This window comes from Marmota flaviventris, chromosome 1 (genome assembly GCF_047511675.1).
Source record: "Marmota flaviventris isolate mMarFla1 chromosome 1, mMarFla1.hap1, whole genome shotgun sequence".
NCBI lineage: Eukaryota > Metazoa > Chordata > Mammalia > Rodentia > Sciuridae > Marmota > Marmota flaviventris.
Genome location: NC_092498.1, coordinates 209,669,076 through 209,691,369, shown reverse-complemented (window position 1 = coordinate 209,691,369; position 22,294 = coordinate 209,669,076).

The window sequence follows — 22,294 nt, the reverse complement described above, 5'->3', positions numbered from 1 at the left end:
TCTCCTGGTTCTCTCCCTGCTCCTCCCCAGCTTCCCGCCACTCGCTGGCCCCAAAACGCGGGGAATGTGAGAAGGTTCCGGCAGAAATTGCAATCTCCTCTCCTCTCGTGTGGCTCCGAGATAAGACAGTAAAAATCCGATTTTCAGCAATTTGCTTCATTTGTGAGCTCTCCAGCGGCTCCCTTTCTCCCCCTGACACCAGCTTAGCAAAATTGCCTGGGCGGAGTGGATATTTTTAACCACTTAGCAGTCAGAGCAGGTGCAGGAAAAGTTTTGTAAGACGCTGGCCGCGCTCTGCGCCCTGGGCAGCTGGCAGGTCAGGGCTGGTGGGAGGACGGGCGGCCAGCACAGGGGGTGTGAACACTTTGTGGGGACTTAAGTAGGCAGGAGGGGACTTGAGGAGGTCACCAGAAGTGGAGAGGACAAGCTGTAGGGAGAGCATCCTCCCAAAAGGAGTGGGGCTGAAGGGGAACCCCAACTTTTTCCTTGTTGTAATGCGAAGGTTGGACCCAGGGCCTGTGCCTTACTGGACAAGTTCTCCCCCACGGAGTTACATCCCAGCCTGAAAAAAGAAATGGTATTTTTTCAGACGGGGTCTCGCTAAGTTACTGAGGCTGGCCTTCAACCTGGGATCCTCCTGGCTCAGCCTCCAGAATAACTGGGATTGCAGGTGAGCAGCACTGCACCCGGCTTGAACCCATTTTTCTTTCCTCTCACTCTCGGGCCTCCATCTGGTGCCTACCAATGGATTAATTTAACCCAACATCAGAGGATGAGGGAGCCCAAATTGCCACCCTCAAGGTCAGCTCCCAGGTGCAACAGGACAGCAAGTGACCTGGAGTGGAGGGGACAGAGAATGACCAGCACAGGAACCACATGTTCTGTCTTCATCATCCGCCTTAGGGACACACTTTTTTTTTATGCCCCAGAGACCAGTCCAGGAACCAACGAGAGCAGGGTTCAGGAGCTACGGACACTTACTACGTACCAGGTGCATACTGGATGCTCTATGTGTGCCACCTCATCAAATGCCCACAAGTGCTGATAAAGGAAGCCCTTTCTTTGGGGGGCGGGGAGTACCGGAGATTGAACCCAAGGGTGTTTAGGCACTGAATCACATCCCCAGCCCTTTTTAATATTTTATTTAGAGACAGAGTCTTGCTGAGTTGCTTAGGGCCTCACTAAGTTGCTGAGGCTGATTTTGAAGTCACCATCCTCCTGCCGCAGCCTCTGGAGCTACTGGGATTTTAGGCGTGCGCCACCACACCGGCTCACATCTCTTTCACAAGGGCACAGACCCATCCATGAGGGCTCTGCCTTCCTGGTCTGGTCACCTCCCCAAGGCCTACCTCCTAACACCATCACTTTGGAGCCTAAGCATCAACATAGGAATTTGGGGAGGACATAACATTCAGACCACTGCAGCCTCCAAATGCAAACCCTGGTCACAGTCCAGTCATTTGCTGTTTGGAAAATGCAGTCCCCCATGCTGTCTGAACTTGGCTTTCAGGCTCTCAATCCCAGAGCCTCCCTGAGGTGCCCAGGCTGGCCTCAAACTCATGATCCTGTGGCCTCAGCCTCCTGAGGAGCTGGGATTATACGGGTGTGCCACCATGTCCAGCTTCTTTCATCTTATTTTATTTGGATGCTGAGGATGGACCCCTGGATCTTGCACATGCTGGCCAAGCGCTCTGCCACTGAGCCACACCCTTGTCCCTGGAAGGCCAATTCTAGTTCACCTACCAGCCACCTGCTAGTTTGTAGCCTACAAACTCAACCATCTCCCTAGGACCACAGGCCGTCCTCAGGATGTCAGAAATGGCGTGTCCTAATGTCTTGTCCCTTTGTAACAAGGGCCACCAGCCTCCCAGCCTGCCTTGTCTGTGGCTTCACCAGCTCAGCTCTGGTAAAGAACCATCGTGCCTTTAAATTTTTAGCACCAAATTCTGTGTTAGTCACAACATCCTTTTGGCTGCTGGGAGAGCGGTGGGAACAATGGAGACAGGCGCACTGGAGAGGTGGTGGGGTTTCTTCCTGGTGACCTCAATAAAGTGAGTTTTCGGGGTGCACGTCACACGCACGTTTGGGCTTCCCGGTGCTGATAAAAGCTGTTCGCGCTGCACTGAGGTCCACTTAGTGTCAACAACATTATGTCGGAAAGCCGTACATACTATAATTTAAAAACACTTTATTGCTAAAAACAAATACTAACAATCATCTGGGCTGTTGGAAAAATCGTCGCAAACCTTTAATTTGTAAAAACGCAAGCTCTCCAAAGTGACCAAGTAAGCCGGTCAGCACTCATCGGCCCAGGAGTGAGTGGTCAGTGCTCGGAAGATGGCCCCATGGCAGTGGGGCCCAGGCCTCCTCTGTCCTCAGTTCTACTACCTCCAGGGTAGGACACGCGGACTGTCGGTCACGTCCATCCTGCTGCTAATGGGTGGGGAAATGGTCCTCCCCGGAAGGTGCATGGGGCAGCGCTGCTCACATGCCATTGGCCAGAATGTAGTCACATGATCATAGCCTCAAGGAAGGCTGGGAAATGTAGTCTTCGTGTTGGATGACTGTAGGCTCAGCTAACCAGCGTGGAGGTGGGGTGGGGATGGGGCTTAATGGTAGGGGGCTTGCCTAACATGCTTGAGGGTCTAGGGCCCATCAAAAAACAGCTCCACAACGAAAAACAGACAACAGCAACAGAAAAGAAAAAGAATAAGCAAAATGGAGTTGGTTTATTAATATAAAATACAAGGAAAATGGATAGAGAGGAACAGGGGAATGACTATTTCAAGAGTATAAGGTTTCCTTTGGGAGTAATTTAAAAAAGGTCTGGAATGGGATAAGGGTGATGGTTGCACAAATTGTGACTGCGCTTTATGCCGCACAGATGTGGACCTTCAGATGGTTACAATGGTAAATTTATGTTGTGTTAATTTTATCACATGATTGCTTATAGACAAAAAAAAAAAAAAAAAAAGGAATATTGGGAACCAGTCTATCCCATCAGATCTGAGTGGAGAGAGAGATTGAGAGAGAGAGAGAGAGAACTGCAAACCACGCCAATGCCGGATGCAAATTTTTGCTAGAGGAAGAAGGAACTGCAAAGGCCCTGAGGTTGGAATTTGCTGGTGTGTCTGAGAAACATGGAGGAGGCTGGAATGCAGTCAGGGGGAGACAGTGGATGGAGATGATGGCAGAAGGTGATGGGCCTTACGGGCAATGGTGAGAAGTGCAGCTTTTCCTCCAAGAATAATGGGAAACCAATAGAGAGTTGTGAGTACAGGAGGAATCAGCTGTGGCTTAGCTTTCAATGTAGTCCTGCAGGCTGCTAACCCTTACGGTGCTCTCAGCCCCCAGAGAGCGAAAGTTCAGGGTCCCGGTTCCATATTTCCTGGGGAAGGCTCCATGTTCCCTATCTCCCCTCCATCTCCCCCCACTCTGCATGCATTCTCCTTCCCAATTGGCTGGGAATATCTACACAGCAGCACAGATCGCCACCACAGCTGGATATTCCAGAACACAGGATGCTAAGATGGACCCTCCAACCATGCAGATGTAACCAGCAGCGAGAGGCACCAACGTGCCCTTCCTTCCTTCCTTCCAAGCCATGGTCTCACTGGGTTGCCCAGGCCAGCCTCAGTTCCTGGGTTCAAGAGATCCTCCTGCCTCAGCCTCTTGAGCAGCAGAGATTGCACGCCTACCTTGCCCAATTCTGAAGATTTTTTTACTTTTAAAAGAATTTCTACCTTAATTCATAAGTATCTGTACCTATTGATGGGGTAAAATGTGATGTTTTGATACACATCATAGAGTGAGCAAATCAGGTGAATTCACATATCCATCATCTCACCTACAGTCATCTCAGGTATCCCTGGGAGATGGGTTGAGACCCTCTGTGGATACCAAGATCTGAGGATGCTCAGGTCCTTTAGATACAATGGGGCAGTATTTGCATAGAACTACTCACCTCCAATCGAGCTTAAATCATCTCTAGGTCACATAAAATACCTGATAGGAGGTAAGTGCTCTGTAACTAGTTGCTATGTTGTATTGTTTAGGTAACGATGACAAGAGGGAAGGTTTACCCATGCTCTGTTCAGATGCATTCAGTTCCCAACTATTTTTGATCCTCCATTGGTTGACTACTCGCATGTGGAACCCACAGACACAAAGGCCAACTGTACTAAATTCTTTGCAGTGAGAACATTTAAAATCCACTCCTTTAGCAATTTTGAAATGCATGATACATCATTATTAACTGAAGTCACCAAACTGTGCAATAGATCCATGCAACTCACTCCTCCAGTCAAGGGAAACTTTGTACTTTTTGACTAACGCGTCCCCAACTGCCCCGACCCTCAGCCCCTGGTAACTACTGATCTATTCTCCATCTGTAGGAGATTGGCTTTTTTGGCTTCCAGATGTAAGTGAGAACGTGCAGTATTGATCTTTCTGGGCCTGGTTTATTATCCATGTCACTGCAAAGGGTGGATTTCCCTCTTTTTAAAGGGTGAATAGTATTCCGCTGTGTCTATGTGTCCCGTTTTCTTTGTCCACTATCTGGCGATGGCCACTTACCCTGCTTCTAGACCTTGGCCACTGTGAGCAGTGCTGTAGTAACATGGGGATGAGGACAGACATCTCTGTGACATACCGATTTCGTTTCCTTTGGCTGTATGTGCAGGTTTCAGGTTGGTGGAATAGAATGGATTCTGTGATTTTTTTCTCTTTTTTTTCAGTGCTGGAGATGAAACCCAGGGCCTTGTGTTTGTTGGGCAAGTGCTCTGCCTCTGAGCCACATCCCTGGTCCAGTCTCAGACTCTTGAGTCCCTCATCTCCTGAGAGGGCTGGGGAGAGAACTCAGGAGAGGACTTGGTGGGGAGGACCTCTCAGGGGGCTGTGCTGAGTTTCATGGTCGCCCCTTCCCTGGAAGGAGAAAAGGCGGGGGCCCCGCCCGCATCCAGGGAAGGGGAACCTTCAGCAGATGACCTGAAGGACGTAATGTGGGTCCTCTAGACTTCAGGGACCTCTGGCCCAGGGAGAGGAGAAAGGCTGCTGGCTGCTCAGGTGGGTTGAAAGACAGGGAACTGCCCTGAGGGGGTGGCTTCCTACAGATGGGGCTAGGAGGCCAACAGCATGAGGGTGACTGGCTTGAAAAAGGGGACAGAGCCGGGCGCAGTGGCACACACTTGTAATCCCAGTGGCTCATGAGGCTGAGGCAGGAGGATCTTGAGTTCAAAGCCAGCCTCACCAAAAGTGAGGCCCTAAGCAACTCAGTGAGACCCTGTCTCTAAATAAAGTACAAAATAGGGCTGGGGACGGGGCTCGGTGGTTAAGTGCCCCTGAGTTCAATCCCCAGTACCCCAACAACAACAAAGAAAAGGGCCAAGGTGAAGTGGGAACAGGTCCCAGGGGTCTAGAGAGGCAGAGAACAGGCCAGAGGGGACCTAGAGAGAATCTACAAGGAGCGCTGGGGTAGAGTGCTCACCAGGCATGCACCAGGGCCCGGGTTCCATCCCAGCACCATGAAGAAGATGAAGAAGAAGAAAGAGGAGGAGGAAGAAGAAGAGGAGGAGGAGGAGGGGAGAATCTGCAAGAGAAAGTCTCCATTCCAACACCTCCTGGGCCCAGACAGACAGCAGAGCTAGTTCAATGACCCAGGGACGCTGGCACAAATCCATGCGCTGGTGGCTTAGGACACGGAGATGCCTTGTCTCATCATTCTGGAGACCAGAGTTCAAAATCAAGGTGTCAGCAAGACCACACTCCCCTCGAGTCTTGGCGGGAGAACCCCTCCTTGCCTCCTTCAGGGTCAGGTGGCTCCCGTGTCCCTCGGCTTCCTTCCAGTCTCAGCCTGTCACTGCATGACCTTCTCTGGGTGCACGTGTCCTCTGTGTGTTGCTGTGAGGACACTTATCATTGGCCTTAGGGTAAGTGCAGACACACAGAGAGTGCAGATTCTTACCTTGAGATTCTTAAATAATTCTATCTGCAAAGATCCTTTCTCCAAATAAGATCACAGCCACTGGTTCCCGGGGATGGGATGGATGTAGGAACTTCCTTTGGGGGGACACTCTTTGACCCCTTATACTTCCTCTCCCTCCCTGAGCTCAACCCCTGAACAATGAAGGGGGAGGGAAGGGACTCTCACCACCCAGAATCCCAAAACCCGACCTTGAGGGCAGGGCACAAGGAAGTCAGACTTAAGTCTGAACCACAGTGGGAGCCTGGGCGTGGACATTCCCATCCGGAATGGAGGCCAGACTGCCATGTGACCTGAAGGAATCCCCAGGACTCTCCATTACCTGAGAAGCCACAAGGCTAAGATTTCATTCCCGCAGAAAACACACTCCCCAGGGGCAGCCCTGGTTCATTTGCATAACAGTGACCTTCTGCCTTCCAGGATTCTTCTAGAAGGTTTTCCTCTGTCTCCTTCCCAACACTTCTCTTTGCCTGCACCCCCCAGGTCCACCACGTCTGAGTCCTCCTCTGAGCTGGGGCCCTGCCTGCCTGCCCTTCATTCACTCAACACGTATTGAGCACCTGCTGTATGCCAAGGGCTGAGGGGAGGGGCACTGCAGACAGGAGGAGACAACCAGACAGGAACTTTCCTTCCGGAGCTGACATTTGTGTAGCGGAACCAGATAAAAGAGAAGACAAACAAGGAGGAGGACCTGGTGTGTCCCAGAGTAGAGATGCAGAAGCAGCAGCCCAGGGGCCTGGGGGAAGGGCGCGCACCTGGGAGGGCTTCCCGGGAGAGGAGGCCTGGCAGGGGACCTGGAGGAGGTCAGGAGAGGGGGAGCCTGGTCATGTGGGGAGGGTGATGCAGGCTCTGAACTTGAAGGCAGGGGCCACAAGCCAAGAACTGCAGGCCACCCACCGCAGGGAGCTGACCTCTGCCCCAGCCCAAGAAGCGGCAGGCGGATCCCTGCAGCCTCCAGAAGGCACCGCAGCCAGCGGACACCTTGATCCTGGCCGGGTGACACGGTGCCAGACTTCTGAGCTCCAGAACTGCAGGGTAATACACTGGAGTGGTTTAAGTGCTCAGTTTATGGGGGCAACGAGGGGCGGTAATACAAGGCGGAGCCACGAGGGGGGCGGGGTCTCAGCAGGGGAGGGGGCGTGGCCTCGCAAGGTGTTCGTGGGCGCCCTCTGTAGGCCGCGGAGGGAACAGACATCAGGGTGAGGACCAGAGACCCTGGGGTGATGCAGAGCTGGATGGGGGCTGTGCAGGTGGGGAAGACGTAAAGCCCAAGGTTGGGATGTGGATGGATGGAGATGGAGATAGAGAGACAGACAGGGGGAGAGACAGAGACACTCCTGTCAAAGACGACCTGAGGCTTAAGACCTGATGAACTGGAACCTCCTAGAGGCCTTGCCCCTGCCCTGTGGCCTCTCGTTGGTCACAGCGGCTCTCTAGTCTCAAAACAAGAAGTCAGATGGGGGCTAAAGGGCGTGGGATCTGCAAGCCTCGAGACCCCCAAGGGGTTTGGGAATCGGGACCCGCCTGCCTCCTCGTCCAAGCCCAGTCTGGCTACACCAGCTGCCCGCACGCCTCCTGGCTGGAGCATCTCTCTCTCTCTCTCTCTCTCTCTCTCTCTCTCTCTCTCTCTCTCTCTCTCTCTCTCATCTTCGTTCCCGTTTTGGTAATCGAATCATCCCATCTCTGCCTCTCGCTGGGGGCCTCCCGCCGCGGCGTGGGCGAGGAAGGGCCCGGGTCGCCGCGCGGGATATTAAACCATCCATCATCCGCCCGCGCTGACTCCCTCCCCGAGACCCTCCGCTGGGCTCAGCCCCTAGGGGGTCCCCAACCAGGGGCAGCTCCGGACGCCGCCCCAGGGGCCTGGGGTCCCAATTACCCTGTGCTTTGCAGGAACCACCCAGGTCTTGCCTCCGCCTGGGCAGGGTCGGTCCGGCGGTGACAGGTGACAGCCGGGGCTGGATCCACAGACAGACACCCAAGAGCCACCTCGGCTGGCAAGAGCCACTCCGTCGCGCTGGGCCTCAGTTTCCCCACCTGGAAGATGGTGATGGTTACATTTCCCACATCACTCACTGGGGTTCATCGAGAGGACTCAACGAGTTAGTGCAGGCGACAGTATCTGGCACATAGTGGCTCCTGTCTAGGATTTCCTGCTATGGTATTGTCCTCCACTGGTGATAGGAGTCCAGGGGGAGATTTGATAGGTTCACGCATGTGTCATCTCCTAGCTGATTCCTCCATCCGAGTTGGAACTGGAATTTTTAAAAGGATTCTAGTCAAGCCGGGCACGGTGGCACACGCCTATAATCCCAGCAGCTCCGGAGGCTGGGGCAGGAGGATTGTGAGTTCAAAGCCAGCCTCAGCAAAAGTGAGGCCCTAAGCAACTCAATGAGACCCTGTTTCTAAATAAAATACAAAATGAGTATGGAGAGTGGCTCAGTGGTCCAGCGCTCCTGAGTTCAATGCCTAGTAACAAAAAAAAAAAGATTCTCATCAAGCCTTAACAGGCGCTGAACCACCCAGATTTCCAGGTGTTCGATTCCTTTATCAAGGAAGGCCTCAGTATTTTGCAGTGGCCATTCCCTCTGCTCAGAATGCTCTTCCCCCACAGCCACAAGACTTCTCCTGGCCTGCTTCTGAGCTTTGCAGAAACATCTTCTCCAGCCAGGCTGGGCGCAGTGGCACATGCCTGTAGTCCCAGCTACTCAGGAGGCTGAGGTGGAATAATTGGAGATCAGCCTCAACAATATGTCGAGACCCAGTCTCAAAAAAAAAAAAAAAAAAAAGGGGGAAAAAAAAAGCAATTCTCCTCTGCGATGAGGTCACCCTATTAAAATTGCATGTCGTGTCCTGCCAACCCTTCTGGTCCCATTTTTCTCTCTGCATGCACCACCTCCTGATACACGGTACACGGGGCTTTTGGATCTGTTTGTCTATCTGCCCCACTGGAGTGTCAGCCCAGGGCAGGGTTAATTCATTCACTGCCCATCACGGAACGGGGCATGAAATAAACATTCAGTAAATATTTGTTGAGTGAATGAATGATTGAATTCCACTTGGCTGCTCCCAGAGGGCCCCATCGGCTGCAGCCAGCTCGGAGAAGCTGCTCTGGCCAGGGCCTGTCGGCCATCCCGGGCTTCCTGGGGGTGAAGAGTGGATCACTGGACATGTGCAGGGGCCCAGCCGGTCCCCCATCATCTTTTTGTGGACTTTTTTTAAAAATCGAGATGAAATTCCCATCACATAAAATTAACTGTGTTAATCCAGGTGCGGTGGCCCATGCCCGTCATCCCAGCAGCTCTGGAGGCTGAGGTAGGAGGATCGTGAGTTCAAAGCCAGCCTCAGTGACTTAGTGAGGCCCTAAGCAACTTAGAGAGACCTTGTCTCTGAATAAAATATAAAAAGTGCTGGGGATGTGGCTCAGGGGTTAAGAACCCTAAAAACAGAAAGCTCACCATGTCCGAGTCTCGGTGGCAATGCTGTGTGACCACCACCACTCTCTAGCCCCAGAGCCACTTCCTCGCCTCCAAATAGGGAATTCAGTGCTTTATTAGCAGGCGCTTCCCATTCCTCCCCTCCCCCAGCCCCTGGCAAACACCCGTCTGCTGTCCATCTGGGGCTTTGCCTGCCTGGACATTTCACATGAGTGGACTCACAGACCCTTTGAGGTGGCTCTGGTGTCGTGTTTTCAGAGTTCTTCCACATTGGGGCAGGTGTCTCTGCTTCCTTCCTTCTCTCCTGTTTATGGCTGACTAACGTTCCATTGTATGGTGGAGCACATCTGTTTCTCTCCTCATCCTTTGATGGTTGTTTCCACCCTTTCTTCGTGGAACTTCCTCTTGGGAAGACACAGCCTCTGCCCAGCGCTCTTGTGCAGTGAGCAGCCCGCACAACTGTTCTTGGCCGTCTTGCCAGGTGTGAGCCATTTCCCGGGCAATTCAGTAAGCCAGCAATACTGAGAAGACCAAGTAGCCAGGGCAGGACTTCCACACCCAAAAGGCAAATCCCCAACCTCTGAGCCTGGATCACCTCTGGAGAAAAATCTGCCAGGGATCTGGGAGACTACTCAATTTTTTTTTTTTTTTTTAATCCCCTTGGTACTGAGGGGTGAACCCAGGGCCTCCCACATGCTGGGTAAATGCTCTTCACTGAACTAGTCTCCAGCCATTTTAAGATCTTCTTCTGAGGCGGAAGCTTGCTCACTTGCCCTCGGCCTCCCGAGGAGCGGGGGTCCTGGGGCTGGACCACCTGGCGCCCCCTTTCCCCCTGCCCCCTACCCCCCTGGCAGCCGCCGGCGGAGGGCGCCCTCCCCGGGTCCTGGGCGCACGCTCGACTCGACCCCCCTGGCGCCTCCCCGCCCCCTCTGCACCCTGGCTAGTTTTATTTTTCCTCCTTATTAAATTTCCAACTTCTGCAAACACCCGGCCTGGCCTCCTCATCCCCTCCCCCTCTTCCCTCCGAGCGGATTGGATTCACTTGCGTTTTATTAACAGATTAAAAAAAAAGAAAGAAAGAAAAGAGAGAGAGAGAGAGGACCCTGGCGGAGGCCCCACAGCCCTCCTGGAGGTGTGGGGCGACCAGAGCGCGGCGGGGCGCAGGTGTCCTCTCTGTGGCTAAGGGGGAGGGAGGCGGCCTTCCTGGGTTTGGGGGTGTCAGTGTCAGGCCTGTGTTGTCCCCAGCCAGGCCTTGTCCCAGGCGAAATTGGGGGAGGCCCCGCCCTGCTCCCCAATGCCCACCGCCCCTGGATGGCTGCGGGGCTGCTGAGGGGCCAGGCCTCACCTCCCTGGCGGGTTTTGCCCACCTGCCTCCCGCCGGAGACTCTAATTGCTTTTTCATGCCCCAGGTGGTTTCCCCCAAATTCTTTGTGGCAGTCACCATGGCAACCAAGAACCCAGCCACACTTTAGTAGTTCCCCAGGATACAGGATGGTGGGGACCAGGAGACCCACCTTGTCCCCTCTCTTCCCTGGACCTTCCTCGGCCCACAGAAGCAGGGCTGCAGGGTCCGAATGGCCCGTCTCAGCTCCCTTGTGGGTCAGTCAGTGGTTTGGGAAGGTCCTCCCCTCGGCCCCTACCGGAGGCCCAAGTGGCCTCTGGCTCCCAAAGGAATCTTTCCCTTTTTGTCCTGTCTTCTGCCCTCTCGTCCCCTCATTAGCCTGCCCCGGTGCGGTTAGGTGGTCAGGTTGGGCACTGCACAAAGGGTCGCCGAGTGGTCTCAAGCCCAGCTGCAAGTTTGCATTCCCCCTTGCCGCTGGCTGCCCTCTGAGATGCCCTCTGCCCTGCCTTGACATTGACCCTCCATTTGCTATTCGCAGAGCCAATTATTTCACGAAAATATCCAGGCCCTGGTCACACACCCCAGTGTAGAGGAAAAAGAGAGGCCTCGATGGAAAGCGTTCCCAGAGTTGGGGCCACCTGGGGCAGAGACACTCAGACTGCCCTGGGGGAGGGGCAGGGCATGGTAACCAGAAGTCTCAAAGGAGCCAGGCCCACCGTGCTCACCTGGTGCTCCCCTGACGCCCCAGCTACTAGGGAGGCTGAGGCAGGAGGATCCCAAGTTCAAGGCCATTCTGCGCAACTTGGTGAGACCCTGAATCAGAATAAAATCAAAAGGGCTGGGGATGCAGCACGGTGGTGGAGCGTCTGCTGAGCATGTGGGAGGCCCTGGGTTCTCCTCCCACCAGGGGTTGGAGCCTGTTTCCACAGCCCTGGACTCGGGGCCGGTCTGCTGGTCTGCGACAGGCAGCTCTGGATCTAGACCTCCGGGGGTCGAGTCTGGACGCCTGGCCTGTGTCCCATGACCAAGCCCAGCCAGCCCGCTGGAGGATGAGGGACATGGAACAGAGCCCTGTTGTCCCAGCTGAGGCCATTCAAGACCACCCTGCAGCCAGCCAAGTCCCACTCCTGTGAGAGAGCCCAGCCTGGACAGAGGTGACCCATGGTGGACCACAGATGGACGGCAACTCCGCTGAGATCCCAGAAAGCGCCCGCTGACCCTCAGACTGTGGCCATGATTCATGCTGATGGAATTAGGGGGTTGGTCCTTTCCCCACTCGCCCCCTCTCCGCCCCTCCTTTGTGTGGCTGGAGATCAAACCCAGGCCCCTGGGTGCCAGCAGGTGCTCCCCACGAGCTACACCCCAGTCCTTTTAAAAATTGTATTTTGAGACTAACTTGCAATCCCTCTGCCTCAGCCTCCCAAGTCACAGGATGACTTGGGTTGGGGTTGTTCCTTATGCAGCATCTGGACAACAGGTGACCGACAAAGAGCCCAACAGGTGAGGGGTGAACCAGGCAGAACTCGCCCTTCCTTGGGAAATAGCTGACTCCGATCCTGGGGGCTGTGGATGGACTGCGAGCACCTTCCCTCTCTTAGGGGCCCTCCCCTGCCCTTCATTTCTTACTACTTCTCTGACCACATCCCCTCCACCCCTCTCTCCCATTTCCATTCAGCTCCACCAGCCTCCTGGCTGAAGTTGGTGGTTCTCCAAGCTTGTCCCCACCTCAGGGCCTTTGCACTTGCTGTTCCCCCCACCCGGAACCCTCCTGCCCTCTTCTTAGGGGAACCCTCTCTCACCTCCTTCAGGTCTCTGTTTCCTCTGAGAGGCCCGGGCGGGCATGCCTCCCTCCCAGTCCCTGGCCAACCTCCTACCAACCATGACCAGCTTAGGAGGAGGCTAACCTCCCAGGGTTGAGGAGCAGCCAAAATGCCCTCCGCAAAACCATTCCTCGTCCAACTTTCCCTCCACGGTTGATCACGCCTCAGACCCACGGATTCCTCAGGAGTCGCAAAACAGCACGTTCACAGTTGATGGAAAGGATTCCCCGTGTGTGCATCTGCCTTGTCCGCAGTCTGGGAACCCCGGGTGGCAGGGGCGGGGCCACTAGGTACCAAGACAACACCCCCTGCAAGAACCCGGGTCTAGGCGCCTGCTGGACAGACAGGACCACACATGTCTGTGGTTGGGCAGAGGAGCATGGCCCACTCTGCCCTGGGCCGCCCGCTGCCCCGCCGCGGCCTCCTCTGGCCCACAGTCCCTGGGGAGCCTGGCTCTCTGCCCGCCAGTGCTGTCCCCTCCATCACCACCACCGCGCCCCGGACCTGACATCAGTGGTCGCTCGGGGGACGAAAGCCAGTCCCCCTTGTCTATAGGTATCAGTGTTGCTTTCCTCTTCAATTTTTTTATTTTTTATTTTAAACCTCCCCACAATTCAAACATTTCTCTTATTATCTTCTGCCGAGGGAAAAAAATTAATAACATGGCGCAATATAAAATACTAAATTAAAGGCATTTTGGAACCAGCAATTATTTCATAAGCTTCTCTTTTATTGCCGTGCTAATGTGCCTAATTGCTGTCTTAATGAGGACATTAATTTCTGGCTAATGTGATGTTATTATAGAAATTGCAGTCAATCTCTTAAAAAGGGGAAAGTGCTAGAAAGCTGTCCCACGAGGCAGGGGCTCTGGTCACCCCGGGGCTGAGGGGCGAAGGAGAAGGGAGGTGGTGGTGCCGGGGTCTGGGCCAGGAGTAGGGGAGAATAGGGGCCCGGAGCAGAGGACGGCGGGGAGTCGTGCTGGGAGTGGGCAGCCCAGGGAGGCCCCTGTCTGACAGCCAGCTGTTGTCACGCCTGGGGACCTGGAAAGATGAAATTCTGAATAGAAGAGTGTGTTATAGCCATCGTAAAAGTTAACATCAGTGGCAGGCACTGGTGAAGCATTTTACATCTTAATCCTCCAAAATAGTCCTATAAAGATACAATCATCATGCTCATCGTATAGATGTAGAAATGGAGGTGCAGAGAGGTTGAACGACTCACCCAAGGTCACACAGCCAGGCAGGATTCGAACCCAGACCATCTGGCTTCACCACTGAGCTACACAGCACCCTTTCCCCGACATTAACCGGAAATTCATCACAGCAGGGAGACCTCAATTCCCAGGGAGGGGAAGTTTCTTTGCTCTAAGTTTCATCTTCTCACGAGTGACTGTGATGGTCAGAGTGGGCCCTGAGGTGGATGATCTGAGTTGGATGGTCTATATTTTTCCCCTTAGTGAGTGCTCAACCCTCACTGTGTCTCGGTTTCCTCATCTGTGGGTTGGGGCTAATCATGGCACCTAACTCACAAGGATGTTTTAAGGATTCAGCAAGAAAAAATAGTGTGTTAGTCAGAATAAGGACATGCTGGTAGCTGTAACGAGCATTCCCCGAATGCCCACGGTTAACACGCTAAGTAAATACTTCTTTCTCACTCAACATGTGATTGCTACTCCTAGAAATCCTGGCTCCCTCTGTATATGGCTTCACCTTCCAGTACCTCAGGGCCTCCTGTGAGACTCTGTGTCCAGCCAGCAGATGACAGGAAGAGAGAGAGAGAGCAAAAGGGTGGGGCCAGCGGTTCAAGAAGCCAGAAGGCAGCAGACAGCACCTCCACTCACATCCGACAGAATTGGCTTGCAGGGGAGGTGAGGAAATGGGCGTGGGGGGAGGCGGGGGGGGGTATCTCTTGAAGTTTTGACTCTCGTCTCCACTACACCTTGCCAAGCATACAGCAGGCAAGGCCAGCCGGACGAAATGCAAGGAGCCGCGGTTCCATTTCCATGCGGGCCTTACTTCCATAAACAGAATGAAAGTGTCTTAGTCCGTCTTCCGTTGCTATAACAAACTGCCACCAACGGGTGATTTGTAAAGAACAAAAGTTCACTGGGCTCAAGATCCAGGCGATGGCCTCCATCTGCAGCATCACATGGTGGAGGACGTGACTTAGTGAGACTGTGCCTGTAAAGCCACTGATTCCAGGATGCCGGGTGGACGACATTCAGAGGCGCAGTCCCCGGGTGCCGTGGGGCGCCCCTCCCCCACACACCCTTTTTAACTTTATTTGTCTCTTGGACGTAGTTGGTTTAAACAGCCCAGTCCACTCACAATGGCCACGTTCTCTCACAACCAGGACTGGGAAACCACACCAGTGACCACACGTTAAAGGCTGGGTATCAAGTGGCCCGACAGCAGAGCGTGCTCCCTGGGCCTGTCGGGATCACAGGCTTTGCTAAAATGCTGGATTAGGACGCTTCAGAGGCTGTGAGGTCACGGGAGCAGTGCCCTTGGAGACCTTTGGAGTGACTGGAGAGATTGAGAATGTAGAAACAAAGGGTTGTTTTCTCCTAGTGACTCTGTGACGTTGGTGCTCCAGTTCGGATCTTGACTGTCCCCCAGAGGCTCCTGTGTTGAAGGCTTGGTCCTGTCAGGTGGTGGTGGGCCCTTTAAGAGGCGGGGCCTAGGGGGAGGTCTTTAGGTTGCTGGGGGGGTTGCCTCCACAGGGGAGTGTGAGACCCCAGCCTCTTGCATTCCCCTCTCTCTCTACAGCCCAGCCCTGTGGAAAATGGATTTGCTACACCATGCACTGGCCCCATGATATGCTGCCCCACCACACCCCAGGGCCCACCCAATCATAGACTGACACCTTCCAAACTGTGAGCCACAACAAACCTTCCCTCTTTATACATTGATTGTCTCAGGCATTTGTTACAGTGATGGAGAGCTGACTCATGCACTTGATGGTACCCAGGGCGTGGGGCGGTGTGGCTCTTCCAGCCTTGCAAACAGGGAGGGAGGAGCTTAGCGCGTCTTTCTCTGGCCCCTTGCTGTTGAGACCCGTCTGCTGTCTGCAATGGAAGACCTGCGGGAGGCTGTGAGATAGAACAGAAATTGTCCCAGGACTCAAGAGGCCCTGAGCAGCGTTTCTCTCCCTGGACCTCGGTTTTCTCATCTGACAAGTGGGACCAATGGTAAAGCAGGCTGGAGAGACAACTTGTGAAGTTCTGCTCTACGAGTCTGGGTTTCCAGAGAAATACCACAAGACACACACACACACACACACACACACACACTTCTACTTACAGTGGAGTTATATCCCGATAAACCCAGCTGAAAGTATAATTTGAAAATGCATTGACTATACACGTATCCCGCCAATCATCATCGCTTAGCCAAGCCTGACTTAAATGTGCTCAGAAGGCTCACATCAGCCTACAGTTAGCAAAACCATCTGTTAAGGCCTATTTTATAATAAAGCTAGAATATCTCTTGTAATTTATGGAATATTGTACTATGATAAACAATGGTTATACAGGTATGCTTCACCATCATCCTAATAAGTGGAACCATTGTAAGAGCAAAATCAGGGACCATCTGTATTTGGGGGAGGGGGATTTTTAGAATTGTGTGTGTGCGTGCGTGTGTGTTCATGTGTGTGTGTGTGTGTGTGTGTGTGTTATTAGGCATGGATCCCAGGTACTCGTACCTATCAGGCAAGTGTTCTACCACTGAGCTACACCCCAGCCACTTCTGTTTTTATTTTGAGACAGGGCTTTGCTAAATTCCCCAGGCTGACCTTGAACTTGTGATCCTCTCGCCTCAGTCTCTGAGTAGCTGGGATTACAGGCGTGCACCATCGTGACTGGCTGAGGAGAAGGTCTTTTAAGGACTTGGTGGTGGTGCAATGGCAGAGGCTTGGTGAATCCCAACTCTGCAGGGTGGGCCGGGGGCGGGGGGGGGGCCCAGAAGAGAGTTCCAGTTTGGGTTCAAGGGGCATTCCTTCTTGCTTGGGGAAGGTTGATTTGTTCTGTTAAGGCTTCCTTGGATTGAAGGGGGCCCACCTGCCCTATGGAGAGAAATCTACGTGACCGATTTCTCTTTAAAATGCACCAAATTCAGCGTTAATCTCATCCACTGGAACACCTTCGCAGAAACATCCAGAAGGTTTGACCAACAATCTGGACACCACAGCCCAGCCAAGTTGACGCATCAGATTAACCGACACATTTGTTCAGCTTCAAACTCCTCTGTCCTCTGTTTTCAATCATCGTGTAGCTGTTTGGGTTGGTGCTATGTCCAAACCCCTGGGTCCACCTTGGGGTTCCCACACCCCCCTGGGTCTCTGTGCCTGAGGCTTTTGCACAAGTATGCAGGGCCTTCAGGCAAGAAGTTCTGGGAGCTGACACTCCAGGAACGTTGTCACCAAAAGAGAATTTTGGAGGCTAAATACCCCAGCTCCAGCCCCTTTGGGTGGGATGACTCTCTGCTGCCTCCAGTGGTCACCAGTGGGATTGAGCCCTTTTCACGGCTGCTCCGCTCCCCTCCCCTCCCCTCCCCTCCCCTCCCCCTCCCCTCCTTACTCCTCACTCCCCTGGTTTCTGGAAACGCCTCAAAGATCAAACTCCTTGCACCAGAATCCTTATCTCCGAGTCTATTTAGGGGGAACCTGAAGTGGGATCCCCACTTTAACTTCTTTCCTACTTCTATAGCAACAAGGTGGGAGGGGCGGGGAGTCAGGAGAACTGTCTTCCCCGTCCCAGGAAGGCACCCTGAGCCCAGCTCCCTCTCCCCCGCCTCTCCTTGCCACAGTCCTGTTCAGAGCTGCCCTGCAGCCGCCCAGCATCTGAACAAATATGCTTTCTTTTCCCTTCACCAATTGGGGATCCCCAGAGATGCACCGCCCCCGTCGTTTTCTGGTCCCCACGGAGGTCAGTGATTGCAGAGAAAAAGAGACACATAGATCTCTTCAAAAAACTAAATCAATCAGAAGACGCCCATGGGGAGCCCGAGGAGCTGTGGTCTGGGCTATTCCTGAGCAGGGTTTTGCAGAATGAATAGGAGTTTTCCGCCAGGGTGGGAGGGCAAGCTGAGCAGAAGGGACCGCAGGGGTGAAGCCGTGGGGGTTTGGGAAGAGCAGGTCAGGTTTGGGCCACCACCCTGCCTGGTGGGAGGAGCAGAGGTGCGAACTGTCAAGACAGGTCCTCAGATGGGCTTTGTTAGGAGAAGTTTTTGGGTTGACAATGACATTTAAATAATGAATGATTTTTTGTGTGTGTAAAAGGCCAGTGCTATGACTTAGTGGCTTTGGTGTCGCCCCAGAGGTCCCTGGCTGGAGGCTTGAAGCAGTGCTACTTGGAAGTGGTGGAAACCTTAGGAGGTGGGGGCAGTGGGAGGAAGTTAGGTCACTGTTCTCAAAAGGGATTGTGGGACCCCATCTGTCCTCTGTCTCTGCTCCTGGACTGGGATGGAATCTCTCTCTCCTCCACATTTTCCCACCATGATGGCCCAACATCTACTCTCCTCACCAGAACAGAGACAGGTGCTATGCCTTTGAACCTGCAAAACCATGAGCTAAATAAACCTTTTTTCTTTATAAGTTGGTTGCCTCTAGTATTTCATTGTAGTAACACGAAGCTGACGAATACACCCAGATTTCTGACATTTCTTGAGAAATTAGAAAATCTGCTGACACTGGGCCTCCATCGTCACAGGCATTAATTCACCAGGGCATAACGAAAATGTGCTTTTCGGTTTCCACACTCCCCACTCCTCCTTATTGGCTCCCAACACCCTAAAAAAGGGTGTTTTATTTTATCGTTTTATCATCAAGCCCACGATGTTCACTGATCCTACAGCAAACTTGCACCTCGATTTAAAAAGAGAAAATAAGAAAATCCAAGAGGACTCGTCTCCCCCCTCACCTGCTATTGCCCTCTTCTTTCCTGCCTGTGGCTCGAGTGAGTGGCCTGATGGATGTTCCACGTGTCCATTAGGAAGGTGGATTTCGTCCTTCGGGCTATGAGGAGCTATTGAAAACGTTTTATTCAATTATTCAGCTAATAGTTGGTGGCGGGAGCTGTTGGTGCTGGACTCTCCGCCCTCCAGCTCCCCATCTCCAGTCTCCTGTCAAGGTCTACAGCCAGGGTCACCGAGCCCTGGGCCCAGGGCTTTCTTGAAGCTTTTGGAGCCTGCTCTGCTCTGAGCATGGCAGCCTGGAGGGACCAGGGGATGAACCTGTCTGCTCTGGGGCAGCCCCCAACCCGGCAGGAGCTGGTGCAGGCCCTCCCTCACCCCCTGGGTGGGTGCCCCTCCAGGGCTCCCCAGCCAGCCTGAGCTGTTGCCCGGTTGACCTTGACCTTGCTGACACACACCCTGCTTTGACGGCCCTCCCTTTCTTCCCTTGTCCCTGGGGTCTCCTGGGGTCACCTCCTAGATAACACCCCTGACTTCCTGCCTGGGACCCTGGTGCTGAAGAACCCAAACTGAACCCGGTTGGGAGGCATCTGCTGTGTGCTGGGGACAAAGAAGGTTGAGCGTCTGTTCCCAGGGCCTTACATGCCCGCAGGAGAGGAGAGAGGCGCCAGGGCAGAGGAGACCCGCGGTCCTTGTGGGTCCTGGTCCTGTGTCGGGCTGACTTCCTGATAGGCCACCCTCAGGCGAGGGGCGCCTACGGCAGGAGCACAGGTTCTAGCTTGGAGGTGGTGTGTCCCTGAGAGTCCCCGTGTTGACGTCAGATCCCCAGTGGGAACCAGTAAGGGGTGGCCACATGACCTCAGGGGCCCGGGAGGCCGGGGTGGGAAGAAGCTTGAGCCCAGGAATTCAGGGGCAGCCGGGTACCCCAGTGAGACCCTCTCAAAGACCAAAAATAAAATGTAAGAAAAAGAGGGTGGAGGTTTAATGTGACCCGAGTGCTTAGAAGGGGGGTCTTTGGGAAGTGGATTAGACAAGGCTTCAGGGTGCAGCCCCCCGTGATTGAATCCTGCGGCTCTAGAAGAGGAAGAGACCAGAAGCCACTCAGGCACACACCTGTGCTCCCGCTTCCTGCCAGGGGATGGCCTGTGCTGCCTCAGGACTCGGCCCCTAAAAAGGCCATCATCACATGTGAGCCCTGGAACTTCCAGAACTGGGAACGAAGTAAACCTCTCTTCTTCATGCAGTCACCCAGCCTCCAGTGTTTTGTGATAGTAATGGAAATAGACCCAAACAGGTAGCCTTGGGAGAGAGGAAAAATAAAGCAGGGCACAGTGGGAGTGAAATATGTCACACATTCCTCAATGTTCTTCCTTTCAAGAGATGGAGGGATGGGGCTGGGGCGTAGTTCAGTGGCAGAGCATTCACCTAACGTTCTAGTCGGGATCCAGAATGCTCCCGAGGGCTCGGGTGTTAAAGGCTGCGTCCTAAGGTGGTGGTGCTGTTGGGAGGGGGTGGAAACTTTTAGGAGGTGGGGCCTGTGGGGAAGAAGGAAGTCCCTTGGGGCATGACCTTCCCCTGTCTCTCCCCTTCCCAGCCACTAAGAGGCAGTTCTGCTCCACCCTGCAATCCCTGACGTAATGTCCTGCCTGGCCAAAGGCCCAGACACTGGGGTTGAGCTGATTTCCTCAGGTATTTTGTCACAGCTATGGACAGCTGACTAACACACACGTGTGAGTCCGGATTCAACCAGTGCTGGGGGGGGAGCGCGGAGAAAGAAAGAAAAGATGAATGGGTGTCTGGGGTGGTGGCTCGGTGTAGCTCAGGGCACATGCTTAGCCCTGGCAAGGCCTCCCCCGGGGAGCGCCATCTTGGAAGAGGCTCTTCCAGGCCCATTACAGCCTTTGGCTGACTACAGTCCCCAGCCACATCCCGGCTGCGACTTCACAAGGGACCCTGAGCTAAAGATCGCTCAGCTCAGCCATTCTCAGATTCCTGATTCGGAAACGGTGAGATAATAACAGCTCGTTGTTTTGAGATGCTCAGTTTGGGGGTAACTCGTTACACAGCGGTAGGTAATGGTAGGCAAGGAAGATTCATTTCAACGTGTGGTCAACGGAACTTGCTCTCAGTGGTGACTTTTGAGAAGAGATCAGGACGAAGTGAGCTGTGTGGGTGTCTGAGGAAGAGAACCCTAGGCAGAGGGAGTCCTCAGGCCATGCAAAGGCCCTGGGGCAGGCTCAGGCCTGGGGTGTGACAGCAGAAAGGCCAGAGTGGAAGTGACCAGAGGAGAGGAGGCCAGAAACAGGATGCAGGGGAGACAGTTGCTCCAGAGCTGGGGGTTGTCACAGTGCCTGGGGGTGCCTAAGGCAATTGGAGACAGGGCAGGGCCAGGTGAGGTCCTGCACTGTGACAATCAGTCACACATCATGGAGAACTGGCTGCCGAAGAGGCCCAGATCAAGGCTTAGGAGAATTTTGAGCAGAGCCCATAAGCATGACCCAGTTCTCTCTCTCTCTCTCTCTCTCTCTCTCTCTCTCTCTTTCTCCCCCATTTCCCAAATGTGGTCCTGGCCACGGAAGGCAGGGCCTCGCACACACTTGCCACCAATTTGTTCTTTGAAAGGCTCTTTCTATGCAGATTAGAGTGTAGGGTTTTTAAAAAGCGGGGAATATACACATAGGAAAAGATGTTCATATTGTCAATTATCTGCAGAAAGACAGCTGTCTGTCCGGGGTTGGCAACAGGGGCGGATGGCCCTGCATGAGACAGACCTTGCAGAGGACACCTCTTTGTGTCCTTAAACCTGTGACTCTGTGGATCTACGTATTACCACCCGACAGTGTGTCGTTGGTGTCCCAGTGGGTGAAAAGAACCCGAGAAAGTCAACTTCCCCCAGGAAAAGGTTATTTTAGCTGTTGGTGACAGAGGTCCCCAACCTGTCACTGGCCGTGTTGCTTTGGGGCCTGTGGCGAGAAAGGACCTGGCAGGGAAGTGCCACAGAACAGGGCTGCTCATGCCACAGTGGCCAAGAAGCACAGAGAGAAAGAGGAAGTGGCCGGGTCCCCAGGTCCCCTCCCAGGGCATGATCCGCTTCCTCCTATTAGGCCCCGCCCACCACTGGCGCCATCAGCGGGGACCAGGCTCAGCACACATCCTGTGCTCCCACGGAGTGGGAGGAAATCCGTGCCACCTGCACCTCAGATAGAGCACAAGACTCCAGGACAGACCAAGAACCCCAAAACTTCACACCAAACCCCACAGATAGCCCAGTCAGTGAATGGGCAGGGAACTGAGCAGACACTTCACAGAAGGCCAAGTTCCACGGTCAACAGGTCTATGAAGAATGTCCACCCTCGCTAGCAATTAGGGAAACGCAAGTCAAAACTACACCGAGGGGCTGGGGCAGGGGCCCAGGGGCAGAGCGCTCGCCTGGCTCCTGCGAGGCCCTGGGTTCGATCCTCAGCACCACATAAAGATAAATAAAATAAAGGTTTGTATCCATCTACAGCCACGATATGTATATAACTACACTGAGATCCCATCTCCTGCCAGTCAGAATGGCAACAAGAATACAGGTAATAATGAACCTTGGCGAGGATGGGGGGGAAGGCACAGTCACACACTGCCGGTGGGACTGCAAACCAGTGCAACTACCCTGGAAATCAGTGTGGAGATTCCTCCGAAAACCTGGAGTGGAACCACCATCTGACCCAGCTATCCCACTCCTCAGCATATACCCAAGGACTTAAAGTCAGCATACTGCAGCCACAGTAATGCTTAAAGAAACGCAATTCACAGTGTCTAAG